The following is a 14,368-nucleotide window of genomic DNA, read 5'->3' on the forward strand; positions in this document are numbered from 1 at the left end:
AGAAATTGAGGACGAGAGTAAAACAATGATGGTCCAGAAGAGGTCGGTCAAACAATTGATTTTAATGAATACACGCAGCGTGGGGAGATGTAAACTGCAAAACATCAGTTGTAAATCCCCGTCCAAAAATACACTTCAGATTGCTTTTATAACATCAGGGTATTATAACGCCCCCTCTTGCGTTTACAAGCACATAATTTGCATCTTAAGAACATTGTTTGCCTCCTCTACAGATAATGATCTATTCTAAGAGATAAATGCAGACACAGAAGTTCCCCTTTCTGGCATCCTCTTCCAAATATGGTGATGATCTCAGGCCTTTGAGGTCCCCATAGACTTGTCCTCCTTCTGTCACCTGTTACTAGGCAAACTCAAATGCAACAAGAAGCTGAATACATTCAGGCCTTTGCTCAGCTACTATTTTACTGTAACAATATACTCAGCATATAAGCTTTTAAGATTATAGATTTAACTCAACGATTTAAAGTGGTTGTAACTGCACCTGTAATAAACATGTTAATATGTGATTATGATAACCCCTGTAATACAAATTATAACATAATGCCAGCAACTTCAATAAATGCTTGGATGAAATGATAATTAATGCAATGATAAAAATGATGGTTATGTAAAATAATCCCTGTAATTCCACAATTCCCTCTCTTGACGTCTCTTCCAGAGACGTCACCACACCGTTTTCTTGTGTCACTCCTCGACCCACTTTGTCACCTCTAGATCCATTAATGGCATCATGGGCACCGAAACCACCATTCCCAGGTCCAATGCCTTCGCTCTGACCCTCTCTAGCCGTCCCCTGACTCAGCAAATCAGACAACAACCTCATGTCATCTAGGTGGTCCAGTAATAAAACGCCAGCTCCCACTTGAAAACCCTTCATGCTTAAGTGGTCTCTGCTCCTTTCCTGGGTCCCTCTCTAGTGGAAATCTTCTCCTGTAAAGGATAGAAAACAAACAGCCTCTCTCTGCTACACCTCACTAATCTACTGTGTTCGTCTAATGTTCCTTTAATTATTCAAACTTGGTTCACAATATCATGTTCTGGGCTTTATCCTTTATATTAACTTTACTTAATCTCAATGCTCTTTATGTGTGTGAGCAACGCTTTTAGCATTTATCTCTTAAAATTGATCATTATCTGTAGAGGAGGCAAACAATGTTCTTAAGATGCAAATAATGTGCTTGTAAACGCAAGAGGGGGCGTTATAATACCCTGATGGTATAAAAGCAATCTGAAGTGTATTTTCGGACGGGGATTTACAACTGATGTGTTGCAGTTTACGTCTCCCCACGCTGCGTGTATTCATTAAAATCAATTGTTTGACCGACCTCTTCTGGACCATCATTGTTTTACTCTCGTCCTCAATTTCGGACCCTTAACAGGGATAAGCAGAGTTAGAAGATTATCGGGAAGGACCTGGCCTCCGGAAGAAGAAGATGTCCTCCCGAAGGGTGTCAAAAGTCGTCAACAGAAGATTTGTGGTTTTGGAACTTATGCATGTATTGTATCTGCTTGATGCAGGAGGGGGCGTCATAAACAATACCCTGATGCTATAAAAACAACTGCTTGTGTATTATCGGGCGGAGATCGATGATGGTGTGTGCAGTGTTCATCTCCCCACGCATGTGTTCATTAAAAATCATCGTTTCACCGACTCTTCTGGACCAATTGTTTTTGTGCTCATCCTTAATATTTGAGCCCGTAACAGTTCCTAACTGAGAGAAGTGACCCAGAAGTATCTGTGTAGCAGCCACAATGAATCACGATCATGAGCTTTATTAACTGATCAGAGTCTATTCTTTCATCTTCTGTATTATTCAGTTTGCATTGGTAATGCCCATTATTGTAATGCTTTTTTAAGATGAGCAAAACTTTATTTTACTTTGGGTTAGCTGGGATAAGTGATGGATGGAGGGAATTTTACTTCAGCCACAGAAATCCTAAACAGGAAGGAGGAGCAGAGTTACAACGGATCACTATCCAGCAGATAAACAAGATTTATTTCAATTTCTTGGCCATGAGTGAGATTTACTAAGTGGGCAAATTAGGGTGACGATACAGTTCCAGAGTGATCTATTAATAGTGCACCAATTTACATTCAGAGATGCATGCAGCCGGTTCATTTCAGTATTAACCGGCTTTCTACCAACAGCAGCACAAAAACTGCAGATTCGATCGTGGAGACACTGAATCTGCTAAACTAATTAAAACATTGTAAGTGCAGGTCTTCAGTTTACGTTTCTTTGTGAAAACAGCACAGCAAAGGAGACTCTGATGTTTTGGTATAAGGGATAAATCTTCTGACCGAACCTGCTGGTACTGTGTGAGGTCCTGAGGCTAAGAGTAAGGATTTATCCACAGGAGAGCTGCGTTCTTACAAACCATCCCACTGTGTAAACCTGACATCTGTGGAACAGCTGAGCTGTATGATGTGTACAAGGACACAAAACATTATTTACCATCAGATCCCGAGCCCTCCATGTGTTAATCAAGAAACTGCTGCTGTGCTACATCCATAAATAATGAATAAATTGGGAGCTAAAGCTAAAAGGACAGTTTATTTGTACCATCTTCATGTCAACACATTCAAGAACACCACAGATGAAAGAAACATTAAAAACTTCCACACTACATAAAGCAAGAAAAATAGTTTTTCTTTCAGGTGGTTTCAGAAAAACAGAAACATCAAACAGCTCCAAGACTCTCTTTGAAAGAACTAAAAACCTTTATTCTCATGGTCCAATCATGAGTGAACTCCCCGATGAAGCCTTGTGTGCTAAAACATGTCAGAGTTTTAAAGGTTAAACATGAGTTTCCAAAACGTTTTGCTGGAGAACAATGAACTATTTGACTGAGTTTCAATTATTTACAGATGAGCAAAACCAGGACAGAGAAAAAAGGACAAAACTGACTCAGTAAAACGACAGAAAATAAGATCACATGTAAATCTGTATTATGTAGAAGTTCAGCCCAGCAACCAGTTCAGTTCAACACAAGTTTAAATGATTCTATCTGAACTCTGTGGAGCCTGATCTCAAGCTTTTTGAGTCTGACACTGAAACCAGAGGATCTTTCTGTCTCTTCAGATTCACTGTGATCCAGTGATGGGAGTGATTACAGCCCTGAGTGATCACGCTGATGTTTGCACAGAGCAGACAATGAGGTGAATGTTTGGGCACATTGGTAACAGTGAAACAGTTTATTAGTAACGTGGGATCGTTTGTGTTCAGAGTATGAACTGAGATTCCTGAAGCTCTTGTCACACTGGTCACAGCTGTAGTTTCCTTCCATGTGTGTACGTTCATGCTTGTTACGACTACTTGAACATGAGAAGCTTTTGTCACAGTGTCTGCACTTGTATGGTTTCTCTCCTGTGTGGACTCGTTTGTGTCTTTTAAGCTCACTTACAGTGGTGAAGGATGACCCACACTGATCACAGAGGTGCTTTTTAACCCCACTGTGAATCAGTTCATGTTGTTTTAAGTCACGTGATGTGGTGAAGCTTCTCCCACATTCTTTGCAGTATTTCAGTTTGTCTCCAGTGTGTCTACGTTGATGTCTTTTTAGGGCGGCTTGCCAACTGAAAGTTTTTCCACAGAGGTCACAATGAAAGTCTTTCCCACCACCACAGTGATGACAGGGTTGAGAACTGGATCCATCTGTGTCGCTCTGCTTCTAAACAAAGACACAAAGACAGTGTAAGTCAGTCCTTCAACATTTTATCCTGAACGTCGCCTGAAATAAAGAGCATCTCTGCAGACGTCCAATTACATTTTACTGTTTCAGTTAACACAGTTTACTGGGCTGCAATAACTATAATACTACCACCATAATACTACAGTAATACTAAAATCATAACTGACATGAAAATCTGAATAATCACTAAGGCTACGTTCACACTGCAGGCGAAAGCGCATCAAATCCGATTTTTTTGACCCTATGCGACCCGTATCCAATCATGGTATGACAGTGTGAACGGCACAAATCCGATGAATCCGATACATATCCGATGTTTTAGAAAGCGACTGCTGTTTGAACGGTCAAGTCGCATTAAATCCGTCTTTTACGTCACTGACACAAGACAGACGCCAATTATCAGCGCTGGAGAAGCGCCCGAGATGACATCGTGAACACTTCCTGGCCATCCAGTGTAGGTGTTAGTGAAACTGTTGGGAAGACAACGTTGGACAAACGTGAACATTTTATTGGTACTGTATAATCTGCAGATTCTGACAGAAATCTGTAACTATCCTTTGAAGCACCGCTCCTCTAAAACAGCAATAAGGATCATTATTAGGTTGTTTACATTATTATGTAAATAACAAAATAACTTAAAGCAAAAATTGGGAAACGTAAAGTCCGAAGTCTTTATATTAAGGGCCATCAGTCAAACAATATTGTTTGCTCTGGGTCTAAACAGAGCGAGTTGTATGTGACGTCTTCTTTTGCGCATGCGGGCCGCTTTGAGCGTTCACACTAGAGCGCGTTTGCTGTCACATTTTATTTGTAGTGTGAACAAGCAGACAAAAAGAATCGGAATTGATCGAAAAATTGGAATTGAGCATTAAGACCTGCAGTGTGAACATAGCCTAAGAGCTGCTTTTCCATGCAGTAGAATTGCTAACATGCTAACACAGTTTAATGAGCAGAGTTGTTCCAAACAGTCAGGCTAAAATGACAAGATAACAATACAAATACATACCTCACAGTAACTGCACTTGTAGAGTCTCTTTCTGGTGTGGATCTGTTGGTGTTGTCTCAGGTAATGTGGAGATTTAAAAGTCTTCTCACACAGGTCACATTTATAAGGTCGTCCCTCAGTGTGGGTAAACATGTGGCATTGTAACTGTGCGTCTGTAGCAAAGTATTTGCCACACTGTTCACAGCAGTACACATCATGTCTGGTGTGAATGCGTAGGTGTCTATTTCGGTACCATCTCTGGCTGAAAGTTTTTCCACAGATGTCACAGCTGTATGCCTTAATTCCAGAGTGGGTAACTAGATGATTCTGTAAGCTGCTACTTTGAGTAAAAGCTCTGCCACACTGATCACAGCTGTACGCTTTAACTCCACTGTGGATAAGTTGGTGTTGTTTTAGGTAATCCTTCCTGGAAAAAGACTTTCCACACAAGTCACAGCTGAACGGTCTCTCTCCAGTGTGGATGACCTGATGCTGTTTTAGTGAAGCCTTCCCAGTAAAACCCTTCCCACACTCGTCACAGGTGTATGCCTTAATTCCAGAGTGGGTAACTAGATGCCTCTGTAATTGGCCACTTTGAGTAAAATCCTTCCCACACTCGTCACAGCTGTATGCCTTAATTCCAGAGTGGGTAACTAGATGCCTCTGTAATTGGCCACTTTGAGTAAAATCCTTCCCACACTCGTCACAGCTGTATGCCTTAATTCCAGAGTGGGTAACTAGATGACTCTGTAAGTGGCCACTTTGAGTAAAAGCTCTGCCACACTGATCACAGCTGTACGCTTTAACTCCACTGTGGATGAGTTGGTGTTTTTTTAGGTGACCCTTCAAGGAAAAAGTCTTTCCACACAAGTCACAGCTGAACGGTCTCTCTCCAGTGTGGATGACCTGATGCTGTTTTAGATTACCCTTCCCAGTAAAATCCTTCCCACACTCATCACAGGTGTATGTTTTCTCTCTCTTTCTTCTGTGAGGTTTGTCGGCCTCCTGAGAGCGCTGACTTCTCGCTCCATGTTGGTCCTGCAGTGACAGAGATACAAACAGAGGCAGTGAGTGAAATGCAGTCGTGGAACAAACTGAACCTTCAAACTCCCTCCATTAACACTAGTTTTAAACCTGAAGGTGGAGTGTGGCACCAAACACCTTAAAGGTCTCTTATCCCCACCTGCTGGTAGTTCTAACACATTACATCCAACCTGGTGTTAAAAATAATTCATGACTGTGTAAACACTAAAATCATGCCCATCCCTCCTGATTGTACACACACACACACACACACACACACACACACACACTTATATTTTTTTGTAATTTAAATTATTATTTTTATAATTTATATTATATTGTTGTTTCCTATTACATATTTCTATAATTTTTATACATATATATGTAAATAATCATTTAGTGATAATAAATCGTATGTTTATTTATTTGTTTATTCAAAAGGATCCCCATTAGCTTCCACAACAGATGTTGCTCGTCTTCCGTCAAATACAATCACATAAAATATTACACAATAAAGTGGATTCAAGATATCCACATAATTTGGCTCTTACATCCACAGTGAGGTTTCACAATTGTTAAAATATAAGCAATCAATAATAATAATATAATAATAATAATAACATTGAGGCACATTACACAAATTTCAAAAACAAATCCTCTCTTACAATATTTACAACAACTAAAAACTCTGTAAATCAGCTTTTAAATGTTCATTGAAGTTTTGAATAGTTGCTAATTCTCTAATTTTATAACTCAATTTATTCCACTTAAAACTTGCTCTAAATATAACAGTTTTACAAAAAGTTACTTTTATCTCGAGCATTTACTAAATTGGAGTTTGTTGAAAACTGTGTAATATGATTATGTATTTCATCTGGATACTGCAGCTGAGCAGAATAAATGTGGTGTGTTTAACAGAATTGCTTTCTTTATAACTACAAGTAAGCCATAGAATATTTTAGCCTGTACAGGAAGCCAAGAAAGTTGATTATGCATTTTATCAATATTAGTATAGTATGAACATCTTAACACTAATCTGGACGCCTTATTCTGGACTAACTGAAGTCTGTTAAGATCTGTCTTATTAGCTGCTGACCAAATGATTGAACAATACTCCAGATGAGACATTACTAGTGCATTAATGACATCTTTCATAATTGAAGAAGTGATACACAAAGAGCATTTCATAGCCATAGCTATGCCTTGTCCCATTTTCTTAAAAACAGTCGATGTGCTGAGACCATGAAAGGTGGTGATTTATGGTAACGCCGAGTAGTTTAATCTGGGTGACGTGTTCTAACACTGGCTATGGAAAGACTCAGTTGTGGGCTGTTGACTAATCTGCTTCTAATTAACATAGATTTGGATTTAGATACATTTAAAATCATGTTGTTTTTACTTATCCAGTCAAACACATTCAGCAAATTTTGTTGTGACACGCTGATCAATTCAGAGTTGTCACGGGCTGAATAAAACATGGTGGAATCATTGGCATACCCAAGATTAAGCCAAGACATATTGCAGATCGTTTGTGAAAACTGAATAGAGAAGTGAGGCAGCTGCCTTGGGGTAAACCACAGTTCATGTCGCAGCCCTCGGAGAAATAACCAGTATAATAAACCCTTTGCTATCTTCTGTCCAAATAATTTTTCATCCAGCACAGAGCAGCTGGCGAAAATCAATAACATTTTAGTTTATCAATCAAAAGATCAAAATTTATCAAATCAAATGCAGCACTAATGTCCAGGAATACCACTTTCCCATCATCTAGATGTTTATACCATATATTATCTGTCATACGAATTAGAGCTGAGCTGGTAAAATGACCAGCTTGGTCTAGTGAAGAAAAATGTCTGATTGTAACCTGAGGGGTTTTTTTACATTAAGAAAAAGGCACCAAACATCAAACCAATTTAAGCCTAAACAGTAACACATGAAAGTAGAGCAGGGCGATATGACCAAAAATATTTATCACGATATACATTTGAAAGTTTGCGATAACGATATAACTGATGATATAATTGAGGCGAGACAAAATAATTTACAACTCCACAACTTTATTAGTGCAAAAAACCCATCAATGTATTTTCACTTAAACAAGCAGCTGTTTTTATGTGCATTAAAGTTATATAAAAATTTAACAGTGCAAATGCAAATTGCTTGCTGATAGTTTAACCAAAAGGCATTTCCAGTGGAAATTGGCCAACATTTGCTCTGTTGAATTTGTATTTTTTATATAACTTTAATACACATAAAAAAACAGCTTCTTTAGGTGAAAATACATTGGGTTTTTCTTTTTTTTTGCACTAATAAAGTTGTGGAGTTGTAAAGTATTTTGTCTAGTGTCAATTATATCGTCAGCTATATCGTTATCGCACATTTTCAAATGTATATCGTGATAAATATTTTTGGTCATATTGCCCTGCTCTGTCTGTCACCTTCTGTGTTGAGCTCATTGTTTTCTCTGTAGTGGCTGAGCTGAGTCCAAGTAGCTGAAAATGTGCCTCTGCTGCTCCGTCAGACTCTTCTCCGCCTGCTGATCAGCTGGGACACAAAACAGATCTTTGTTAGGCTCCACACTGCACTGAAGAGTCAAAGTGTCTCATATGTTCATCTGACAACAAAAAACAACAAATTTTTGTCTCCCGAGGTGGGCAAACAGACACTAAAGGTTTGAGCACCGATACCAAATTTAGCAGTATGGCAGACCAGTAGCAGGAGAGACTGAGGCCTGTTATTAGAATCAACTGCCCAGTGGGCCGACACAACGATTTGTACCGATAAGACAACAACAGCTGTGTTTTATCCTGGAATACATTTCTTTTACATTTTCTTGAAATGTTTTTCATTGTAGCACTTTTACCTCCAACTAGGGGTGCAACGATACACAAAATTCACAGTTCAGTTCGGTTCGATACTTTGGTGTCACGGTTCAATATTTTTTTAGAGACAAAAATGTTCATGCCTTTTTAATTTGTCATTTATTAAAATTATAAATATATATTTTAACTTAAAAGTACAGTTTTTAAATTTAATGTTGCTGAAACAACAAAAAATAAATAAATCTGTAGATAACAGCAATGTTATGTTTGTCCATACTGCCTGCTGTTGCTGCTGTTACGGAGAGTTCCAGCAGGTGTCGCTGTGGTTCTCTCTGGGTTATGTGTACTTCCTGTTATGAATGTACGAACGTTCATGTTGGCTGCTAATAAATGCCTGGCATACAGTTACAGCGGACTGATTATTGCAAGCAAACCTACACGGTGTCAGAAGTGGGATGTATTAGAAAGCCCGCACAGTCCAAGAAGAAAAGGGGAGCCGGTAAGGATGACGAAAAAAAGCAATCTCCGCACAACATGGCGGACGGATTCCGGCGCCCAGATCCTCTCATCTTTGACGGCAACTTTGCTGAAAACTGGCGTAAGTTCGAGCGCGAATATAATATCTTTATCGCCGCTGCCCACAGTGACAAAAATGCTAAGACTAAGGCCTATATACTCCTCACTCTGGCGGGACCAGAGGCCATTGAAAGAGAGCGATCATTCACGTATGCCCCCGCAGTCATATAAGCTGAAGGCGTGGTAGAAGTCGCCGCGGAATCGAGGGAAGACCCTGCATGTCTAAAGAGAAAGTTCAGGGAGATCTGCAACCCAGAGACCAATGTCATAATGGAGAAGCATAACTTTAACAAAAGACAACAGAAACCATTGAAGCATATGTGAGCACATTAAAGAACATGGCCAGAACTTGCAGCTTTGGTGCACTACAAGACGAATTAATCAGAGACAGATTAGTATGTGGTATAACCAGTGACAGCGTCAGACGTTCCCTGCTTAAAGAGACGGAACTCACTCTTGCCAAGGCGGTGCATATATGCCAAATAAGCGAGCTCACAGATCAACATAGCAAAGCCCTCTCTACACCAAAGCATATTACATCTGCTTGTGTGGACAAGTTCAAAAGGAAAACAAATAAGCCTCTAACGAACATTCAAAATTGCAGAAACTGTGGCGGTTCGTATCCAGCCACACGGGAGCAATGTCCTGCTTTCGGACAAGAGTGTCACGTCTGCAAAAAATACAATCATTACAAAAAACAATGCAGATCAGCAAAACCACGTCAAAGAGGCAAACAAGTGAACCAAATTTCAGAGGATACTGACCCAGACAGTGATGAGATTTTGCATTGAGCACCTAACAACGAAGGGCGAGAACAATCACAATAAAGAAGGATACTGCACAGTCAAAGTTTTTGAAAAGGCCCTCAAACTAAAAGTAGACACTGGGGAAAAGTGCAACGTAATCTCACTAGACACTTACAGAAACATCTGCAACAACGAAACCCTGCCCCAGTCACGAAAACAGGTAAATCTCGTTGCTTTTGGAGGCACGAAGATCAAGTCCACAGGCACAGTTACTCTCAAATGCAAGCTAGCTGGACAGTTATATGACCTGCAATTCCAAGTTGTAAAACACGATGTGCAATCCATCATCGGATTAAAGGACAGTGTGCGAATGAAACTGGTTAGTTTCAGCAAGGAAGTCTACCATGTTGACACAGATCAGAATGAGACACTAGCGCAGAAAGTGTTTCACGAATATGCAGACCTGTTTAAAGATGAAGTCGGTGACTTACCTGTAACCTACTCAGTGAAACTCACTCCAAACGTGTCACCTATCATCAACCCTCCACGGCGCCTTCCTGTTCCTATGCAGAAAAGAGTTAAAGAGGAACTCCAAAGAATGCAGGCCTTGGGAGTAATTGAACCAGTGGAGGAGCCCACAGAATGGGTATCCAACATGGTCGCGACACACAAAAAGAATACTGACGATGTTCGTATCTGCACTGATCCAAGGGATCTGAACAAGGCACTAATGCGACCTCACCATCCCATGCGAACTGTGGAGGAAGTAGCTGCTCAGATGTCTGGAGCGACCATCTTCTCAGTTCTGGATGCAAAGAGCTCTTTCTGGCAAATCAAACTAGATCCTGCCTCATCTCTCCTCACTACATTTGCAACACCCTTCGGCAGATTCAAATTCCTGAGGATGCCCTTTGGCATCAACACCACTTCTGAAGTCTTCCAGAGAGCCATGGAACAGATATTCATGGGATATCCATGCGCAGTGATTGTGGACGACATCCTAGTGGGAGGCAAAGGAATAGAGGAGCATGACAAAAATTTGAAAAAAGTTCTGGAGCGGGCCAGACAAGTAAACCTCAAACTGAATCCAAAAAAGTGCAAGTTCAGACTTAAAGAAGTGAGCTATGTGGGACACATATTCACTGACGAAGGACTAAAAGCAGATCCAACTAAAATCTCCGCGATCAATGAAATGCCACCACCAGAGGACAAGACGTCTCTCCAACGTTTCCTGGGAATGATCAATTACCTGGGCAAGTTCATCCCAAACTTAAGTGAACTGTCAGCACCACTTCGTTAGCTGCTTCACAAGGATGTGGTGTGGAGCTGGACTCAACATCAGCAGGATGCTTTCGACAAACTTAAAGCGTGCCTCACCAGCCCACCAGTACTTCAATACTATGACATGCACAAGCCAGTGACTCTCACATGTGATGCTTCCCAGCATGGTCTAGGGGCTGCATGCCTTCAGGACGACAAACCTGTAGCGTATGCATCAATGACTTTAACTCCAACGGAAAGAAGGTACGCTCAGATAGAGAAGGAGTTACTAGCTGTAGTGTTCGCATGTTACAGATTTTACGACTACATCTATGGAAAGCCAGTGGTGATTGAAACTGACCACCAGCCTTTGGTCACAATCCAAAACAACCCCTGAAACTACACCAAATTCCTGATCTTCCCTGATCCATCACAGCCACAGACATATTCGAATGGGACAACCGCCACTACCTTGTGCTCGTGGATTCGTATTCTGGATGGTTTGAAATAGATAAACTTGAAAACCTAACATCTGCCTCAGTCATTAACAAACTCAAACGCCACTTCTCAGTACATGGGATACCACAAAAACTGTACTCAGACAATGGCACCCAGTTTATCAGCCAGACATTTCGCAAGTTTGCCACACACTGGGAGTTTGTACATGTCACAAGCAGCCCTGAGTTTCCTCAGTCAAATGGACTCAGTGAAAGAGCTGTCCGGAGTGCTAAAAGACTCCTCGAAATAGGGCTGAAAAGGATGAGCCAGAATTGTTTTGTAAAATTGGTGCAGCTTAACTGGTTTGGTGTTTGTCCGTCAGAAACACAAAAGAGCACTTTTTTTGTAGAACATGCAAGCGGGCCGTCGTTATTGCCGTATTTGTCGGACTAAGGTGCTTGTAAATCTGGGAGTAATCTGGGTCCTAAACTCCGTCCATTAAAGTCCAGAAGTCAAACGAACATCACTGAGACTTTAAAACTGTCTAAATTATTTCACCTTTAATGAAATGATCAGCATTGCTACTTTACCAGGTGTAACTATTTAGTTTAACGTCCAGGCATCCATGAAAACAGAATTCATTACATTTAACGGAGTTAGAAGTTAGCAGGAAGTTAGCGGAAGTTAGCTCGCTAGTTTCGCTAGTTACCTAAACATGATGTAGCATGTTCTGACTGAGAGATTTCTGAAAAAATTCAAACGTACAGCTCTGCTATCACTTCCAACATAAATGGAGATAGGAAACTAAACAGCAGTGACGTTTGTAGGGTTACTGAAGGTGGGCTAGCTGGTATATAATGATGTGCTACGTGATCGCTAGCGACACAGCTATGTTAGCATAACATAAACAGTGAAGCTGGAGGATGAACGCTAACTTTTATCCACTCGATAAAAGTTAATGTGAAGCTTCCTGATGGTTAGAGACAAATGCAATCGTATAGCAGGATGCTGTAAACCAGGCGTGTCCAAAGTCCGGCCCGCGGTCCAGTTTTAATTGGCCCGCAAGTAATTTTATAAATAGAATAGAATATGGCCTGCACTTCAACTTTTGCTTGAGTGTATTGCATTTCTTAGTTTTAACACCAGGGGGAGCTGCTGTTGATCAAGGCAGTTGCTCCACCAAAAAGGACAATCACAGAAGAAATTTACCCCAAGTTACTAAACATGGCAGAACCAAAGAAGCAAAAGGTAGAAAGTGAGTGCAGAAAATTTCAGACACGGTGGGAGAGTGAATATTTCTTCAAAGAATTCAAGGGGAAGTGTGTCTGTTTGATCTGCACTGAAACTGTGGCAGTTATGAAAGAGTATAATGTACGACGTCATTATGAAACCAAACATCAGGCCTATGCATCCTACACTGGTGCTGAGTGAGAGCAGAAATTAAAGCAAATGGTAGCTGTCCTGCAGGGTCAGCAACAGTATTTTTTTTTCGTGCTCAAATTGTCCAGAAAAAGGCTCCAATAGCAGCTATGAGGTCGCCCAACTCATCGCAAGACATGGCAAGCCTTTTTCAGATGGAGACCTCATAAAACACTGCCTCGTTAAAGTCACCGAAATAATGTGCCCGGAAAAAGTGCAGGACTTCAACAACGTCAGCATGTCCAGAAATACAGTTGCATGTTTCCCTCTCACCACATATCCAAACCGATATCATGACCAGCAGCTTTTACAGCTGTGGCTCCAGCAAACATCAGCTGATACTAGAAAGTAATATTAAATAAATTCTAACAACAGCTGATTAAGCTTAAACGTGCTGCTGTTGTTTAGCGCGACATCCGCTGGTTTCCTCTTTCTGGCGCAAAGTGGGCGATAAACAAGAGAGAAAAGCCGATCAGCTGATCATTGATCAGTTTCATGATTGAAGTAGGAACAGGAGAGGGAGAGGGAGAGAATGAGAGGAGACGAGGCAGCTGTGCAGCAAAGACACAGAATAACTCCAGATTTGTGTCTTTTTTTCATTATAGCGAAAGTACAGGACAAACTGCGTCTCTTCTCAGCTCAATACAAAATGTGTAATATTTTCTCTGAATGAGGGACCATTCCATTTTTAAGGAGCCGTTGGAAACTCTACTAACTAAACTTATGAATAAAGTTCACTATCAATAACATCATAGCACCCACCCAACTGTATAGAAACTCTGTCATGCTAGCTCACGCAGTACGAATTACTGTAACTGACTGTAAAAAGCCAGCACAATGAAAATAAACTCCACCTAAACTTGTTTTATATCTGACCCAGATAGACTGCAGGTCATAACTTCTTACCTGAAGTTCAGTTCACCTGACACTCGGACCAGCGGCCCTCATCCACCAGCTGGCCTCTGTGGAAGCTCCGCCACAGCCACCAAAAAACTGAATTAGTTTTACACATCGACCAGCATCTGGCCAATCCACCACCTCTCATTGTTCAAGCCATTACAAAAAAATTTTAAAAAGTCATCAGCCCACCGGGCAAATGCCAGGTTTGCCCGACGGCCAGTCCAGCTATGTTAACCTGCAACCAAATCTGCAGCTCCATACAGCTATGTTACGACTTGGATTATATCTTATAACTCATAACTCTTATGTTAGCTCCCCCCAGTAGCCTACTGTCTGATATATTCAACGGTTGCAATAATTCTTTAAGTGTTATTTTTTCCTTGGTATTCTAATTTTACCGAAGTTTACTAAACTCAACAAACTTAATATTACTTACAGGGCCATTTATTCTCTCCTCATTTTCTTTCGCCGAAAAATTGTTTTCT

At 40.7% G+C, this 14,368-nt stretch overlaps 1 long non-coding RNA gene across 1 annotated transcript; it reads right to left on the bottom strand.

Annotated features, from left to right (window-relative positions):
* Positions 1–3,262: 3,262 nt before the first annotated feature.
* Positions 3,263–8,188, bottom strand: LOC112844738 (uncharacterized). The gene is made up of 3 exons (XR_003217483.1): positions 8,161–8,188; positions 4,721–5,737; positions 3,263–3,693 (listed from the first exon to the last, which is right to left on the bottom strand). It is a non-coding gene; the product is annotated as an uncharacterized LOC112844738 (long non-coding RNA).
* Between the last annotated feature and the right edge of the window lie 6,180 nt (positions 8,189–14,368).

This window comes from Oreochromis niloticus, unplaced genomic scaffold (genome assembly GCF_001858045.2).
Source record: "Oreochromis niloticus isolate F11D_XX unplaced genomic scaffold, O_niloticus_UMD_NMBU tig00001116_pilon, whole genome shotgun sequence".
In the NCBI taxonomy this organism is placed as follows: domain Eukaryota; kingdom Metazoa; phylum Chordata; class Actinopteri; order Cichliformes; family Cichlidae; genus Oreochromis; species Oreochromis niloticus.